An 18,265-nucleotide genomic window follows, 5' to 3' on the forward strand; every position below is an offset into this window, starting at 1 on the left:
CCTTCCACCAGCCCTCACAATCTTGGGCCCTGCCACCGGCCCTCTTCATCTTGGGCCCTGCCACCGGCCCTCTCCACCTTGGGCCCTGCCAACGGCCCTCACCTCCTGGGCTCTGCCACCGGCCCTCTCTACCTTGGGCCCTGCCACCGGCCCTCCCCTCCTGGGCCCTGCCACCGGCCCTCTCCACCTTGGGCCCTGCCACCGGCCCTCCCCTCCTGGGCCCTGCCACCGGCCCTCTCCACCTTGGGCCCTGCCACCGGCCCTCTCCAGCTTGGGCCCTGCCACCGGCCCTCTCCACCTTGGGCCCTGCCACCGGCCCTCACCTCCTGGGCTCTGCCACCGGCCCTCTCCACCTTGGGCCCTGCCACCGGCCCTCCCCTCCTGGGCCCTGCCACCGGCCCTCTCCACCTTGGGCCCTGCCACCGGCCCTCCCCTCCTGGGCCCTGCCACCGGCCCTCTTCATCTTGGGCCCTGCCACCGGCCCTCTCCACCTTGGGCCCTGCCACCGGCCCTCCCCTCTTGGGCCCTGCCACCGGCCCTCTCTACCTTGGGCCCTGCCACCGGCCCTCCCCTTCTGGGCCCTGCCACCGGCCCTCTCCACCTTGGGCCCTGCCACTGGCCCTCCCCTCCTGGGCCCTGCCACCGCCCCTCTCCACCTTGGGCCCTAACATCGACCCTCCCCTCCTGGGCCCTGCCACCGGCCCTCTCCACCTTTGGCCCTGCCACCGGCCCTCCCCTCCTGGGCCCTGCCACCGGCCCTCTCCACCTTGGGCCCTGCCACCGGCCCTCCCCTGCTGGGCCCTGCCACCGGCCCTCTCCACCTTTGGCCCTGCCACCGGCCCTCCCCTCCTGGGCCCTTCCACCGGCCCTCTTCATCCTGGCCCCTGCCACCGGCCCTCTCCATCTTGGGCCCTGCCACCGGCTCTCCCCTCCTGGGCCCTGCCACCGGCCCTCTCCACCTTGGGCCCTGCCACCGGCCCTCTCCATCTTGGGCCCTTCCACTGGCCCTCCCCTCCTGGGCCCTGCCACCGGCCCTCTTCATCTTGGGCCCTGCCACCGGCCCTCTCCATCTTGGGCCCTGCCACCGGCTCTCCCCTCCTGGGCCCTGCCACCGGCCCTCTCCACCTTGGGCCCTGCCACCGGCCCTCTCCATCTTGGGCCCTGCCACCGGCCCTCCCCTCCTGGGCCCTGCCACCGGCCATCTCCACCTTGGGCCCTCCCCTCCTGGGCCCTGCCACCGGCCCTCTCCATCTAGGGACCTGCCACCGGCCCTCTCCATCTTGGGCCCTGCCACCGGCCCTCTCCATCTTGGGCCCTGCCACCGGCCCTCCCCTCCTGGGCCCTGCCACCGGCCCTCTCCATCTAGGGACCTGCCACCAGCCCTCTCCATCTTGGGCCCTGCCACCGGCCCTCTCCATCTTTGGCCCTGCCACCGGCCCTCCCCTCCTGGGCCCTGCCACCGGCCCTCTCCACCTTGGGCCCTGCCACCGGCCCTCCCCTCCTGGGCCCTGCCACCGGCCCTCTTCATCTTGGGCCCTGCCACCGGCCCTCTCCACCTTGGGCCCTGCCACCGGCCCTCCCCTCTTGGGCCCTGCCACCGGCCTTCTCTACCTTGGGCCCTGCCACCGGCCCTCCCCTTCTGGGCCCTGCCACCGGCCCTCTCCACCTTGGGCCCTGCCACTGGCCCTCCCCTCCTGGGCCCTGCCACCGCCCCTCTCCACCTTGGGCCCTAACATCGACCCTCCCCTCCTGGGCCCTGCCACCGGCCCTCTCCACCTTTGGCCCTGCCACCGGCCCTCCCCTCCTGGGCCCTGCCACCGGCCCTCTCCACCTTGGGCCCTGCCACCGGCCCTCCCCTGCTGGGCCCTGCCACCGGCCCTCTCCACCTTTGGCCCTGCCACCGGCCCTCCCCTCCTGGGCCCTTCCACCGGCCCTCTTCATCCTGGGCCCTGCCACCGGCCCTCTCCATCTTGGGCCCTGCCACCGGCTCTCCCCTCCTGGGCCCTGCCACCGGCCCTCTCCACCTTGGGCCCTGCCACCGGCCCTCTCCATCTTGGGCCCTTCCACTGGCCCTCCCCTCCTGGGCCCTGCCACCGGCCCTCTTCATCTTGGGCCCTGCCACCGGCCCTCTCCATCTTGGGCCCTGCCACCGGCTCTCCCCTCCTGGGCCCTGCCACCGGCCCTCTCCACCTTGGGCCCTGCCACCGGCCCTCTTCATCTTGGGCCCTGCCACCGGCCCTCCCCTCCTGGGCCCTGCCACCGGCCATCTCCACCTTGGGCCCTCCCCTCCTGGGCCCTGCCACCGGCCCTCTCCATCTAGGGACCTGCCACCGGCCCTCTCCATCTTGGGCCCTGCCACCGGCCCTCTCCATCTTGGGCCCTGCCACCGGCCCTCCCCTCCTGGGCCCTGCCACCGGCCCTCTCCATCTAGGGACCTGCCACCAGCCCTCTCCATCTTGGGCCCTTCCACCGGCCCTCTCCATCTTTGGCCCTGCCACCGGCCCTCCCCTCCTGGGCCCTGCCACCGGCCCTCTCCACCTTGGGCCCTGCCACCGGCCCTCCCCTGCTGGGCCCTTCCACCGGCCCTCCTCTCCTGGGCCCTGCCACCGGCCCTCCCCTCCTGGGCCCTGCCACCGGCCCTCTCCACCTTGGGCCCTGCCACCGGCCCTCCCCTCCTGGGCCCTGCCACCGGCCCTCTCTATCTTGGGCCCTGCCACCGGCCCTCTCCACCTTGGGCCCTAACATCGGCCCTCCCCTTCTGGGCCCTGCCACCGGCCCTCCCCTCCTGGGCCCTGCCACCGGCCCTTACCTCCTGGGCCCTGCCACCGGCCCTCCCCTGCTTGGCCCTGCCACCGGCCCTCTCCACCTTGGGCCCTGCCACCGGCCCTCCTCTCCTGGGCCTGCCACCGGCCCTCTCCATCTTGGGCCCTTCCACCAGCCCTCACCATGTTGGGCCCTGCCACCGGCCCTCTCTATCTTCGGCCCTTCCACCGGCCCTCTCCATCTTTGGCCCTGCCACCGGCCCTCCCCATCTTGGGCCCTTCCACCAGCCCTCACAATCTTGGGCCCTGCCACCGGCCCTCTCTATCTTTGGCCCTTCCACCGGCCCTCTCCATCTTGGGCCCTGCCACCGGCCCTCTCCATCTTTGGCCCTTCCACTGGCCCTCTCCATCTTGGGCCCTTCCACCGGCCCTCTTTACCTTGGGCCCTGCCACCTGCCCTGTTTTACAGGCCAGCACCATCACTCACTCACTTCAGTCACTCACCAATGGCTGTTTCACTGTTAGTGGGTAGCACTTAGTATTGTACTGGGGGCAGAGATGCTAGGTGACCAATAGGGCGTGTGATGGAGCCTGTGGTACATGATGAATCTATGAGATGATTTCATCTCTCCTGCTGATGCCACAAGCTTTATAGTTACTGGCACCTCAGCAACTCACCTTTCGGTGCAATTACATAGGCTGCCTGCATCATTTCTGAGCCATTTCTTTCTTTTCTTTTACTTTTGGCCTGGTTTGTGCTTTTATGACTTTTTTGTGGGTGAATCAACATAATTGTGGTGCAGCTTTTGTATTTGGTGTCATGATGTAAAAAAAATAAGCCACAAATGTATTGCATCTCATTCTATCTAGGAGAAGTTGCAAATATTCTGCAGGTTTTGTTATTCTCTAGGATTTTGGTAAAAATCAGACCAAATGTCTTTTTCCTTTCTTCCATGCCAAAACGCGGACTTTTACGAGGAATTGCATCCAGAATTCTGCATACAGTAAAGCAAGGATAGCGCCTCTAAATGCCAAAAGGTATTGTTTTATTTAGGAGAAGTTTGTCTTTCATATATGCTTTGGTTTGAACGTTTCTATGAGAGTTGCTTGTCAAAATTACCTTTAATCTGAGTTATAAAATAATGGATTGAAAAAATGTGTTCATACACTGATACAAATTCTCTGCGTTTTGTTAGAATGTCGTTATCCGAGAAACAATGGCGCCTCTGGACACCGTGTGCAGACCTGGAGCAAATAAGCAGCCTCACATTCCAGTTGTGCAAGTAGAAAGCCATGGATTCAAGCCTAAGGAACCACTTGCACAATGAATCACACACAAACCTACTGATCTGACTTTCCAAATCCCACAGACAGGAATGGGAAATTACTTGTTTCTCCTCATTTTCTGTGTTTATTTCTTTTTTCCATTTTGATCTAATCATTGTTTAACTATTGATTCCCTTTTCCTGTAAAACTTTTATAAATGAATAAAAAAATGAAAAAGAAAAGGAAAGGTATCTGAGTTCTTACTGACAGTTATGGCCCAGCTAATAACCTGGAGTTTGTTCCTAGAAATAGTAAATTTGTGGGAGGATATTAGTTACATGTTATAGTTATATAGTTTATATTGGGCAAAGCCAGCGACATGTTTAGCTATTTCACTGAGGTGTAATATTCTATATTCAGAGGAGCACAGACTGGGAACTGGTGGCAGGGCTTGGAACTAGGAGTAGGCAGAACAGGCAGCTGCCAGGGAGGGAGCAAGTACCTCTTGGCCCGGTTGGTTCCCTTGGTGCAGTAGCTACAGGTAACCATGTAGAAAAAATGAACTTGTACTGTGCTATTTGTAAAGTGATGCTCGTAATATTTCATGGGGGTCACAGTGCAAAGGGGTGCTGATTTTAGGCATTGATTGTCATTACTATAGAATTTTGCTTAGTAGAATGGAGTTACATTGCTATAACAGAGCTCCAGACACTAATAGACATCTTTCCACACTGCAGCTTGGTATTATCACGAGTCAGAACTTTTCTTTTATGGCCAGAGGAACTGCTTGAGGAAACAATAGCAGCACGCACCTTTACTGCAATTGAAACATTTTATATCATGGAAATTAAATGGATGCAAATATTGTGGGTATTGTCTCCATTTATTAATGGTACTTGTGCCCTAGCACAATCCTGCAACTTGCATATAGTGGCACTACCCTGAACATAATGGTAATTATAGTGCTCCCACAAACAGGCATAGCTGCCATCAGAAACTTTAGGGCCCTGTACAAGTTATTTATATGGGGCCCCATGAACAGAAGCACGCAGTACCAACATTATGGTCACGCTCCTTGTGCAATATAAACAGCTGATGTTACTCTATAATAAGCAGTTCATATAAAGTTTTCCATTGAATAATGTGCTAAGGCTAATGCGTATGGTGTATATTTTCAGCAAGCCGAAAAACGATTGGCGAGAATATAAACCATACGCTTTTACCTGTGGCTGCACCCAAATGAATGGAATACACTGAAATCCGCATAAAAATGTGAGAAAATGCAAAGTCTCACTTTTTTTGTGGATTTCGGCTACATGTGCCTGCACTGAAGCATATTCCATTCATTCGGGTTCAGGCACAGGTAGGAGCGTATGGCACATATTCTCAGCATTTCTCAGCTTGCTGAAAATATGCGACATACGCAATGTGTGGCATGAGCCTAAGAAACCTATTATTGGGGTTCAGTGGATTTTGCCCTAAAATTAACCTGCTCCTGCTCTGTGCTGTCATTGCTTGATATGAAAGATAGGTAAGTTTTTGCATAAGTTACATAAACTGCAGAAGTTTAGGGGCCCAATGATATTGATTTAAAAAGGATTTTAAGACATTTACTGCAGTCCCATTTAGTTCAGTCCTATCTTATTTGTAGTATGAATGCACTTTATCCTTTCTGCCTTCTGTGATACCCATAAAGGGAATGGCAATATAGCACTGTTTACATCTTGAATCATTTTAAAATTATCTTTTTCTTTCCATACTTCCTTGCTGTGTGGTCCATCTATTACCTGTACCAGGAAGGGAAATGTCTCCAGTACACTTAATGATCTTTACTGTTTTGCATGTATTTGATTTCAGATAATTAAAATTGACTTTTTTCCCATCTTATGTATTTTGTAGAGCTAAAGGAAAGCAAGCAGATCTTATCAATCACAAAGGTTTTCAGAGTTGAGAAGATTGGTTCCCTGCCCATAACCATACGGTCTATGAAAATTAATGGTTACAGCTGCCAAGGCTTTGGTTTTGAAGTGCTGGACTGCCATGCCTTTTCTCTCAACCAAAACTCATCTAGAGAAATTAGTATTGTGTAAGGGTTTTTCAATTATTTTTGCCCAGTTTGTATAGCTAGGTCATTAACCTGGATATTGCCAAATTTAAATAATACTGTAGAAGAGTAAAAAACTGTTTCCCTGTTACAAGCCACATGTTTAATATTTCAGCACTTTTTTTTCTCCCTTGATGCATGGAGAGTTAAAACTGAACCAGTAAGAAATGGTGGGAATACAGACTGTCCAGAAGCTAGGAAGTGTCCTGTTTGACTGCCTTACTAATGTTGATGCCTAAAACAAGTCTATATTTTCCATCCTCACAGTATAGTTGCAGTGCCAGTAGTAGATGAGAATTCTGCCGTTAGCATGGAAACTTAATTGCATGTGTGAGAATTATTCAGAAATCATTAACAGCATGCCTTAGCAAATATTTAATGCCACACTATAATTTAGCTTCCTAACATACAGTGGCTTGCAAAGTATTCGGCCCCCTTGAACTTTTCCACATTTTGTCACATTACAGCCACAAACATGAATCAATTTTATTGGAATTCCACGTGAAAAACCAATACAAAGTGGTGTACACGTGAGAAGTGGAACGAAAATCATACATGATTCCAAACATTTTTTACAAATAAATAACTGCAAAGTGGGGTGTGCGTAATTATTCAGCCCCCTTTGGTCTGAGTGCAGTCAGTTGCCCATAGACATTGCCTGATGAGTGCTAATGACTAAATAGAGTGCACCTGTGTGTAATCTAATGTCAGTACAAATACAGCAGCTCTGTGACGGCCTCAGAGGTTGTCTAAGAGAATATTGGGAGCAACAACACCATGAAGTCCAAAGAACACACCAGACAGGTCAGGGATAAAGTTATTAAGAATTTAAAGCAGGCTTAGGCTACAAAAAGATTTCCAAAGCCTTGAACATCCCACGGAGCACTGTTCAAGCGATTATTCAGAAATGGAAGGAGTATGGCACAACTGTAAACCTACCAAGACAAGGCCGTCCACCTAAACTCTCAGGCCGAACAAGGAGAGCGCTGATCAGAAATGCAGCCAAGAGGCCCATGGTTACTCTGGGGGAGCTGCAGAGATCTACAGCTCAGGTGGGGGAATCTGTCCATAGGACAACTATTAGTTGTGCACTGCACAAAGTTAGCCTTTATGGAAGAGTGGCAAGAAGAAAGCCATTGTTAACCAGAAAACCATAAGAAGTCCCGTTTGCAGTTTGCCACAAGCCATGTGGGGGACACAGCAAACATGTGGAAGAAGGTGCTCTGGTGAGATGAACCCAAAATGGAACTTTTTGGCCAAAATGCAAAACGCTATGTGTGGCGGAAAACTAACACTGCACATCACTCTGAACACACCATCCCCACTGTCACATATGGTGGTGGCAGCATCATGCTCTGGGGGTGCTTCTCTTCAGCAGGGACAGGGAAGCTGGTCAGAGTTGATGGGAAGATGGATGGAGCCAAATACAGGGCAATCTTGGAAGAAAACCTCTTGGAGTCTGCAAAAGACTTGAGACTGGGGCGGAGGTTCACCTTCCAGCAGGACAACGACCCTAAACATAAAGCCAGGGCAACAATGGAATGGTTTAAAACAAAACATATCCATGTGTTAGAATGGCCCAGTCAAAGTCCAGATCTAAATCCAATCGAGATTGATCTGGAAAAAAAAAAAAACAATATAAAAAAATTTCCTGGTTATTAAAAAAATTTTTTTCTGTTTTGGTAATTAAAAAAAAAAAAGAAGAAGACAAAAGAAGGAAAATGCAAGATACAAGATAGATACAGCACTAACTGAAAGTACAATTTTCACTTAAAAGGTGGTATAAAACTTTACATGAGGAGGGGTGTCAATTTCTGCTAGCACTAAGTACAGGATTATAAATGGGAGAGGTAAACAGGGATTGCGTATGCCTATGTAGTATGTTAAAGATTAAACCTATTATAAGCAACTGATCCTTGCTATTTATTTTGAGAGAAACTGGAAATCAGAAAGAAAAGTATTCACTTTATTCATGCACATTTTAGAAGACAATTATGATATTTTAGGTGAGAACACTAAATACACAATCTGCATAAAAGAGACACAAAATTTAGGAAAAATCAAGCCCTAAGTGTAGTGGTAGTGGACCAAACTTTAAAAAGAAAAGCTTTATATTTGTAGGCAGATAAAGGAGACTATTCAACAATATTTATCTGACTAATACCAATCACATATTGGCCAGGCCATCTGTTTGGCCTACAAGATGCTTACTTGGTTTGGAGATGACAAAATGGCAGCTATTATTAGCCATGTGTGGTTAACTCGGCAAAACTGTGTGAGTTGCAGAACGCAGCACAAACTTTTCAGCATAAAAACAAATAATATTCCCTAACATTATTCCCAAATGTTATGGTGCCTACCTGACACACATCACAGTAACCTTCCAGAAAGAATTTTCCCAGCTTGGGTCTGGAACACCGTCTGCACACAGTGGGAGCAATGGTGAGGCAGAGTCACGTTAAGTGTAAAACGAAAACTCTAGATTGGAAGCACTCACAAGAGTTCACTCCAGATGACCCACGAAGATGTGAAATCTGCAATGAACCTATCCATCAAAAGAAAAAACTGGTTTCAAACTTAAATATCATGCAAGTATTCTCAAAGACATTACAGCCACAAACATGAAATCTATTTTATTGGAATTCCACGTGAAAGACCAATACAAAGTGGTGTACACGTGAGAAGTGGAATGAAAATCATACCATTGATTCCAAACATTTTTTACAAATTAAATAACTGCAAAGTGGGGTGTGCGTAGTTATTCAGCCCCCTGAGTCAATACTTTGTAGAACCACCTTTTGCTGCAATTACAGCTGCCAGTCTCTTAGGGTATGTCTCTACCAGCTTTGCACATCTAGAGACTGAAATTCTTGCCCATTCTTTTTTTGCAAAACAGCTCCAGCTCAGTCAGATTAGATGGACAGCGTTTGTGAACAGCAGTTTTCAGATCTTGCCACAGATTCTCGATTGGATTTAGATCTGGACTTTGACTGGGCCATTCTAACACATGGATATGTTTTGTTTTAAACCATTCCATTGTTGCCCTGGCTTTATGTTTAGGGTCGTTGTCCTGCTGGAAGGTGAACCTCCGCCCCAGTTCTCAAGTCTTTTGCAGACTCCAAGAGGTTTTCTTCCAAGATTGCCCTGTATTTGGCTCCATCCATCTTCCCATCAACTCTGACCAGCTTCCCTGTCCCTGCTGAAGAGAAAAGCACCCCCAGAGCATGATGCTGCCACCACCATATGTGACAGTGGGGATGGTGTGTTCAGAGTGATGTGCAGTGTTAGTTTTCCGCCACACATAGCGTTTTTGCATTTTTGGCCAAAAAGTTCCAATTTTTGGGTTCATCTCACCAGAGCACCTTCTTCCACATGTTTGCTGTGTCCCCCACATGGCTTGTGGCAAACTGCAAACGGGACTTCTTATGGTTTTCTGTTAACAATGGCTTTCTTCTTGCCACTCTTCCATAAAGGCTAACTTTGTGCAGTGCACAACTAATAGTTGTCCTATGGACAGATTCCCCCACCTGAGCTTGTAGATCTCTGCAGCTCCCCCAGAGTAACCATGGGGCCTCTTGGCTGCATTTCTGATCAGCGCTCTCCTTGTTCGGCCTGAGAGTTTAGGTGGACGGCCTTGTCTTGGTAGGTTTACAGTTGTGCCATACTCCTTTCCATTTCTGAATAATCGCTTGAACAGTGCTCCGTGGGATGTTCAAGGCTTTGGAAATCTTTTTGTAGCCTAAGCCTGCTTTAAATTTCTTAATAACTTTATCCCTGACCTGTCTGGTGTGTTCTTTGGACTTCATGGTGTTGTTGCTCCCAATATTCTCTTAGACAACCTCTGAGGCCGTCACAGAGCTGCTGTATTTGTACTGACATTAGATTACACACAGGTGCACTCTATTTAGTCATTAGCACTCATCAGGCAATGTCTATGGGCAACTGACTGCACTCAGACCAAAGGGGGCTGAATAATTACGCACACCCCACTTTGCAGTTATTTATTTGTAAAAAATGTTTGGAATCATGTATGATTTTCGTTCCACTTCTCACGTGTACACCACTTTTGTATTGGTTTTTCACGTGGAATTCCAATAAAATTGATTCATGTTTGTGGCTGTAATGTGACAAAATGTGGAAAAGTTCAAGGGGGCCGAATACTTTTGCAAGCCACTGTATGTTAGGAAGCTAAATTATAGTGTGGCATTAAATATTTGCTAAGGCATGCTGTTAATGATTTCTGAATAATTCTCACACATGCAATTAAGTTTCCATGCTAACGGCAGAATTCTCATCTACTACTGGCACTGCAACTATACTGTGAGGATGGAAAATATAGACTTGTTTTAGGCATCAACATTAGTAAGGCAGTCAAACAGGACACTTCCTAGCTTCTGGACAGTCTGTATTCCCACCATTTCTTACTGGTTCAGTTTTAACTCTCCATGCATCAAGGGAGAAAAAAAGTGCTGAAATATTAAACATGTGGCTTGTAACAGGGAAACAGTTTTTTACTCTTCTACAGTATTATTTAAATTTGGCAATATCCAGGTTAATGACCTAGCTATACAAACTGGGCAAAAATAATTGAAAAACCCTTACACAATACTAATTTCTCTAGATGAGTTTTGGTTGAGAGAAAAGGCATGGCAGTCCAGCACTTCAAAACCAAAGCCTTGGCAGCTGTAACCATTAATTTTCATAGACCGTATGGTTATGGGCAGGGAACCAATCTTCTCAACTCTGAAAACCTTTGTGATTGATAAGATCTGCTTGCTTTCCTTTAGCTCTACAAAATACATAAGATGGGAAAAAAGTCAATTTTAATTATCTGAAATCAAATACATGCAAAACAGTAAAGATCATTAAGTGTACTGGAGACATTTCCCTTCCTGGTACAGGTAATAGATGGACCACACAGCAAGGAAGTATGGAAAGAAAAAGATAATTTTAAAATGATTCAAGATGTAAACAGTGCTATATTGCCATTCCCTTTATGGGTATCACAGAAGGCAGAAAGGATAAAGTGCATTCATACTACAAATAAGATAGGACTGAACTAAATGGGACTGCAGTAAATGTCTTAAAATCCTTTTTAAATCAATATCATTGGGCCCCTAAACTTCTGCAGTTTATGTAACTTATGCAAAAACTTACCTATCTTTCATATCAAGCAATGACAGCACAGAGCAGGAGCAGGTTAATTTTAGGGCAAAATCCACTGAACCCCAATAATAGGTTTCTTAGGCTCATGCCACACATTGCGTATGTCGCATATTTTCAGCAAGCTGAGAAATGCTGAGAATATGTGCCATACGCTCCTACCTGTGCCTGAACCCGAATGAATGGAATATGCTTCAGTGCAGGCACATGTAGCCGAAATCCACAAAAAAAGTGAGACTTTGCATTTTCTCACATTTTTATGCGGATTTCAGTGTATTCCATTCATTTGGGTGCAGCCACAGGTAAAAGCGTATGGTTTATATTCTCGCCAATCGTTTTTCGGCTTGCTGAAAATATACACCATACGCATTAGCCTTAGCACATTATTCAATGGAAAACTTTATATGAACTGCTTATTATAGAGTAACATCAGCTGTTTATATTGCACAAGGAGCGTGACCATAATGTTGGTACTGCGTGCTTCTGTTCATGGGGCCCCATATAAATAACTTGTACAGGGCCCTAAAGTTTCTGATGGCAGCTATGCCTGTTTGTGGGAGCACTATAATTACCATTATGTTCAGGGTAGTGCCACTATATGCAAGTTGCAGGATTGTGCTAGGGCACAAGTACCATTAATAAATGGAGACAATACCCACAATATTTGCATCCATTTAATTTCCATGATATAAAATGTTTCAATTGCAGTAAAGGTGCGTGCTGCTATTGTTTCCTCAAGCAGTTCCTCTGGCCATAAAAGAAAAGTTCTGACTCGTGATAATACCAAGCTGCAGTGTGGAAAGATGTCTATTAGTGTCTGGAGCTCTGTTATAGCAATGTAACTCCATTCTACTAAGCAAAATTCTATAGTAATGACAATCAATGCCTAAAATCAGCACCCCTTTGCACTGTGACCCCCATGAAATATTACGAGCATCACTTTACAAATAGCACAGTACAAGTTCATTTTTTCTACATGGTTACCTGTAGCTACTGCACCAAGGGAACCAACCGGGCCAAGAGGTACTTGCTCCCTCCCTGGCAGCTGCCTGTTCTGCCTACTCCTAGTTCCAAGCCCTGCCACCAGTTCCCAGTCTGTGCTCCTCTGAATATAGAATATTACACCTCAGTGAAATAGCTAAACATGTCGCTGGCTTTGCCCAATATAACTATATAACTATAACATGTAACTAATATCCTCCCACAAATTTACTATTTCTAGGAACAAACTCCAGGTTATTAGCTGGGCCATAACTGTCAGTAAGAACTCAGATACCTTTCCTTTTCTTTTTCATTTTTTTATTCATTTATAAAAGTTTTACAGGAAAAGGGAATCAATAGTTAAACAATGATTAGATCAAAATGGAAAAAAGAAATAAACACAGAAAATGAGGAGAAACAAGTAATTTCCCATTCCTGTCTGTGGGATTTGGAAAGTCAGATCAGTAGGTTTGTGTGTGATTCATTGTGCAAGTGGTTCCTTAGGCTTGAATCCATGGCTTTCTACTTGCACAACTGGAATGTGAGGCTGCTTATTTGCTCCAGGTCTGCACACGGTGTCCAGAGGCGCCATTGTTTCTCGGATAACGACATTCTAACAAAACGCAGAGAATTTGTATCAGTGTATGAACACATTTTTTCAATCCATTATTTTATAACTCAGATTAAAGGTAATTTTGACAAGCAACTCTCATAGAAACGTTCAAACCAAAGCATATATGAAAGACAAACTTCTCCTAAATAAAACAATACCTTTTGGCATTTAGAGGCGCTATCCTTGCTTTACTGTATGCAGAATTCTGGATGCAATTCCTCGTAAAAGTCCGCGTTTTGGCATGGAAGAAAGGAAAAAGACATTTGGTCTGATTTTTACCAAAATCCTAGAGAATAACAAAACCTGCAGAATATTTGCAACTTCTCCTAGATAGAATGAGATGCAATACATTTGTGGCTTATTTTTTTTACATCATGACACCAAATACAAAAGCTGCACCACAATTATGTTGATTCACCCACAAAAAAGTCATAAAAGCACAAACCAGGCCAAAAGTAAAAGAAAAGAAAGAAATGGCTCAGAAATGATGCAGGCAGCCTATGTAATTGCACCGAAAGGTGAGTTGCTGAGGTGCCAGTAACTATAAAGCTTGTGGCATCAGCAGGAGAGATGAAATCATCTCATAGATTCATCATGTACCACAGGCTCCATCACACGCCCTATTGGTCACCTAGCATCTCTGCCCCCAGTACAATACTAAGTGCTACCCACTAACAGTGAAACAGCCATTGGTGAGTGACTGAAGTGAGTGAGTGATGGTGCTGGCCTGTAAAACAGGGCAGGTGGCAGGGCCCAAGGTAAAGAGGGCCGGTGGAAGGGCCCAAGATGGAGAGGGCCAGTGGAAGGGCCAAAGATGGAGAGGGCCGGTGGCAGGGCCCAAGATGGAGAGGGCCGGTGGAAGGGCCAAAGATAGAGAGGGCCGGTGGCAGGGCCCAAGATTGTGAGGGCTGGTGGAAGGGCCCAAGATGGGGAGGGCCGGTGGCAGGGCCAAAGATGGAGAGGGCCGGTGGAAGGGCCGAAGATAGAGAGGGCCGGTGGCAGGGCCCAACATGGTGAGGGCTGGTGGAAGGGCCCAAGATGGAGAGGGCCGGTGGCAGGCCCAGGAGAGGAGGGCCGGTGGCAGGGCCCAAGGTGGAGAGGGCCGGTGGCAGGGCCAAGCAGGGGAGGGCCGGTGGCAGGGCCCAGGAGGTAAGGGCCGGTGGCAGGGCCCAGGAGGGGAGGGCCGGTGGCAGGGCCCAGAAGGGGAGGGCCGATGTTAGGGCCCAAGGTGGAGAGGGCCGGTGGCAGGGCCCAAGATAGAGAGGGCCGGTGGCAGGGCCCAGGAGGGGAGGGCCGGTGGCAGGGCCCAAGGTGGAGAGGGCCGGTGGCAGGGCCCAGGAGGGGAGGGCCGGTGGCAGGGCCCAGGAGAGGAGGGCCGGTGGAAGGGCCCAGCAGGGGAGGGCCGGTGGCAGGGCCCAAGGTGGAGAGGGCCGGTGGCAGGGCCCAGGAGGGGAGGGCCGGTGGCAGGGCCAAAGATGGAGAGGGCCGGTGGAAGGGCCCAAGATGGAGAGGGCTGGTGGCAGGTCCCTAGATGGAGAGGGCCGGTGGCAGGGCCCAGGAGGGGAGGGCCGGTGGCAGGGCCCAAGATGGAGAGGGCCGGTGGCAGGGCCCAAGATGGAGAGGGCCGGTGGCAGGTCCCTAGATGGAGAGGGCCGGTGGCAGGGCCCAGGAGGGGAGGGCCCAAGGTGGAGATGGCCGGTGGCAGGGCCCAGGAGGGGAGGGCCGGTGGCAGGGCCCAAGATGAAGAGGGCCGGTGGCAGGGCCCAAGGTGGAGAGGGCCGGTGGCAGGGCCCAGGAGGGGAGAGCCGGTGGCAGGGCCCAAGATGGAGAGGGCCGGTGGCAGGGCCCAAGATGAAGAGGGCCGGTGGCAGGGCCCAGGAGGGGAGGGCCAGTGGAAGGGCCCAAGATGGAGAGGGCCGGTGGCAGGGCCCAAGGTGGAGAGGGCCGGTGGCAGGGCCCAGGAGGGGAGAGCCGGTGGCAGGGCCCAAGATGGAGAGGGCCGGTGGCAGGGCCCAGGATGAAGAGGGCCGGTGGAAGGGCCCAGGAGGGGAGGGCCGGTGGCAGGGCCAAAGGTGGAGAGGGCCGGTGGCAGGGCCCAGCAGGGGAGGGCCGGTGGCAGGGCCCAAGGTGGAGAGGGCCGGTGGCAGGGCCCAGGAGGGGAGGGCCGGTGGCAGGGCCAAAGGTGGAGAGGGCCGGTGGCAGGGCCCAGGAGGGGAGGGTCGATGTTAGGGCCCAAGGTGGAGAGGGGCGGTGGCAGGGCCCAGGAGGGGAGGGCCAGTGGCAGGGCCCAAGGTGGAGAGGGCCGGTGGCAGGGCCCAGAAGGGGAGGGCCGGTGGCAGGGCCCAAGGTAGAGAAGGCCGGTGGCAGGGCCCAAGAGGGGAGGGCCGGTGGCAGGGCCCAAGGTGGAGAGGGCCGGTGGCAGGGCCCAAGATGAAGAGGGCCGGTGGCAGGGCCCAGGAGGGGAGGGCCGGTGGCAGGGCCCAAGGTGGAGAGGGCCGGTGGCAGGGCCCAGGAGGGGAGGGCCGGTGGCAGGGCCAAAGATGGAGAGGGCCGGTGGCAGGGCCCAAGATGGAGAGGGCTGGTGGCAGGTCCCTAGATGGAGAGGGCCGGTGGCAGGGCCCAGGAGGGGAGGGCCGGTGGCAGGGCCCAAGATGGAGAGGGCCGGTGGCAGGGCCCAAGATGGAGAGGGCCGGTGGCAGGTCCCTAGATGGAGAGGGCCGGTGGCAGGGCCCAGGAGGGGAGGGCCCAAGGTGGAGATGGCCGGTGGCAGGGCCCAGGAGGGGAGGGCCGGTGGCAGGGCCCAAGATGGAGAGGGCCGGTGGCAGGGCCCAAGGTGGAGAGGGCCGGTGGCAGGGCCCAGGAGGGGAGAGCCGGTGGCAGGGCCCAAGATGGAGAGGGCCGGTGGCAGGGCCCAAGATGAAGAGGGCCGGTGGCAGGGCCCAGGAGGGGAGGGCCAGTGGAAGGGCCCAAGATGGAGAGGGCCGGTGGCAGGGCCCAAGGTGGAGAGGGCCGGTGGCAGGGCCCAGGAGGGGAGGGCCGGTGGCAGGGCCCAAGATGGAGAGGGCCGGTGGCAGGGGCCAGGATGAAGAGGGCCGGTGGAAGGGCCCAAGAGGGGAGGGCCGGTGGCAGGGCCAAAGGTGGAGAGGGCCGGTGGCAGGGCCCAGCAGGGGAGGGCCGGTGGCAGGGCCCAAGGTGGAGAGGGCCGGTGGCAGGGCCCAGGAGGGGAGGGCCGGTGGCAGGGCCAAAGGTGGAGAGGGCCGGTGGCAGGGCCCAGGAGGGGAGGGTCGATGGTAGGGCCCAAGGTGGAGAGGGGCGGTGGCAGGGCCCAGGAGGGGAGGGCCGGTGGCAGGGCCCAAGGTGGAGAGGGCCGGTGGCAGGGCCCAGAAGGGGAGGGCCGGTGGCAGGGCCCAAGGTAGAGAGGGCCGGTGGCAGGGCCCAAGAGGGGAGGGCCGGTGGCAGGGCCCAAGGTGGAGAGGGCCGGTGGCAGGGCCCAAGATGAAGAGGGCCGGTGGCAGGGCCCAGGAGGGGAGGGCCGGTGGCAGGGCCCAAGGTGGAGAGGGCCGGTGGCAGGGCCCAGGAGGGGAGGGCCGGTGGCAGGGCCCAAGGTGGAGAGGGCCGGTGGCAGAGCCCAGGAGGTGAGGGCCGGTGGCAGGGCCCAAGGTGGAGAGGGCCGGTGGCAGGGCCCAAGCTGGAGAGGGCCGGTGGCAGGGCCCAAGGTGGAGAGGGCCGGTGGCAGGGCCCAGGAGGGGAGGGCCGGTGGCAGGGCCCAAGGTGGAGAGGGCCGGTGGCAGGGCCCAGGAGGGGAGGGCCGGTGGCAGGGCCCAAGGTAGAGAGGGCCGGTGGCAGAGCCCAGGAGGTGAGGGCCGTTGGCAGGGCCCAAGGTGGAGAGGGCCGGTGGCAGGGCCCAAGATGAAGAGGGCCGGTGGCAGGGCCCAAGATTGTGAGGGCTGGTGGAAGGGCCCAAGATGGGGAGGGCCGGTGGCAGGGCCAAAGATGGAGAGGGCCGGTGGAAGGGCCGAAGATGGAGAGGGCCGGTGGCAGGGCCCAGGAGGGGAGGGCCGGTGGCAGGGCCCAAGATGAAGAGGGCCGGTGGCAGGGCCCAGGAGGGGAGGGCCGGTGGCAGGGCCCAAGGTGGAGAGGGCCGGTGGCAGGGCCCAGGAGGGGAGGGCCGGTGGCAGGGCCCAAGGTGGAGAGGGCCGGTGGCAGAGCCCAGGAGGTGAGGGCCGGTGGCAGGGCCCAAGGTGGAGAGGGCCGGTGGCAGGGCCCAAGCTGGAGAGGGCCGGTGGCAGGGCCCAAGGTGGAGAGGGCCGGTGGCAGGGCCCAGGAGGGGAGGGCCGGTGGCAGGGCCCAAGGTGGAGAGGGCCGGTGGCAGGGCCCAGGAGGGGAGGGCCGGTGGCAGGGCCCAAGGTAGAGAGGGCCGGTGGCAGAGCCCAGGAGGTGAGGGCCGTTGGCAGGGCCCAAGGTGGAGAGGGCCGGTGGCAGGGCCAAAGATGGAGAGGGCCGGTGGAAGGGCCGAAGATGGAGAGGGCCGGTGGCAGGGCCCAGGAGGGGAGGGCCGGTGGCAGGGCCCAAGGTGGAGAGGGCCGGTGGCAGGGCCCAGGAGGGGAGGGCCGGTGGCAGGGCCCAAGGTGGAGAGGGCCGGTGGCAGGGCCCAAGATGAAGAGGGCCAGTGGCAGGGCCCAAGATGGGGAGGGCCGGTGGAAGGGCCCAAGATGGGGAGGGCCGGTGGAAGGGCCCAAGATGAAGAGGGCCGGTGGCAGGGCCAAGGAGGGGAGGGCCGGTGGCAGGGCCCAAGGTGGAGAAGGCCGGTGGCAGGGCCCCTCCTGGGCCCTTCCACCGGCCCTCTTCATCCTGGACCCTGCCACCGGCCCTCTCCACCTTGGGCCCTGACACCGGCCCTCTCCGCCTTGGGCCCTGCCACCGGTCCTCTTCATCCTGGGCCCTGCCACCGGCCCTCTCCATCTTGGGCCCTGCCACCAGCCCTCCCCTCCTGGGCCCTGCCACCGGCCCTCTCCACCTTGGGCCCTAACATCGACCCTCCCCTCCTGGGCCCTGCCACCGGCCCTCTCCACCTTGGACCCTGCCACGGGCCCTCCCCTCCTGGGCCCTGCCACCGGCCCTCTCCACCTTGGGCCCTGCCACCGGCCCTCTCCATCTTGGGCCCTGCCACGGCCCTCTCCATCTTGGGCCCTGCCACCGGCCCTCCCCTCCTGGGCCCTGCCACCGGCCCTCCCCTCCTGGGCCCTGCCACCGGCCCTCCCCTTCTTGGCCCTGCCACGGCCCTCCCCTCTGGGCCCTGCACCGGCCCTGCCCCTCCTGGGCCATGCCAACCGGCCCTCCCCTCCTGGGCCACATGCCCGGCCGCCTCTCCACCGG

At 54.3% G+C, this 18,265-nt stretch overlaps 2 long non-coding RNA genes across 2 annotated transcripts; one reads left to right on the forward strand and one right to left on the reverse strand.

The window, feature by feature from the left end:
• The first annotated feature begins 2,823 nt into the window (after nucleotides 1–2,823).
• On the forward strand, nucleotides 2,824–4,270 carry LOC105946241. Its single transcript, XR_001169757.2, has 2 exons — nucleotides 2,824–3,800; nucleotides 3,959–4,270. It is a non-coding gene; the product is annotated as an uncharacterized LOC105946241 (long non-coding RNA).
• A 4,374-nt stretch (nucleotides 4,271–8,644) lies between these two features.
• LOC116408473 lies at nucleotides 8,645–14,024 on the reverse strand. The gene is made up of 3 exons (XR_004220969.1): nucleotides 13,048–14,024; nucleotides 10,735–12,889; nucleotides 8,645–8,677 (listed from the first exon to the last, which is right to left on the reverse strand). It is a non-coding gene; the product is annotated as an uncharacterized LOC116408473 (long non-coding RNA).
• Nucleotides 14,025–18,265: the final 4,241 nt, after the last annotated feature.

This window comes from Xenopus tropicalis, chromosome 1, assembly GCF_000004195.4.
Source record: "Xenopus tropicalis strain Nigerian chromosome 1, UCB_Xtro_10.0, whole genome shotgun sequence".
NCBI lineage: Eukaryota > Metazoa > Chordata > Amphibia > Anura > Pipidae > Xenopus > Xenopus tropicalis.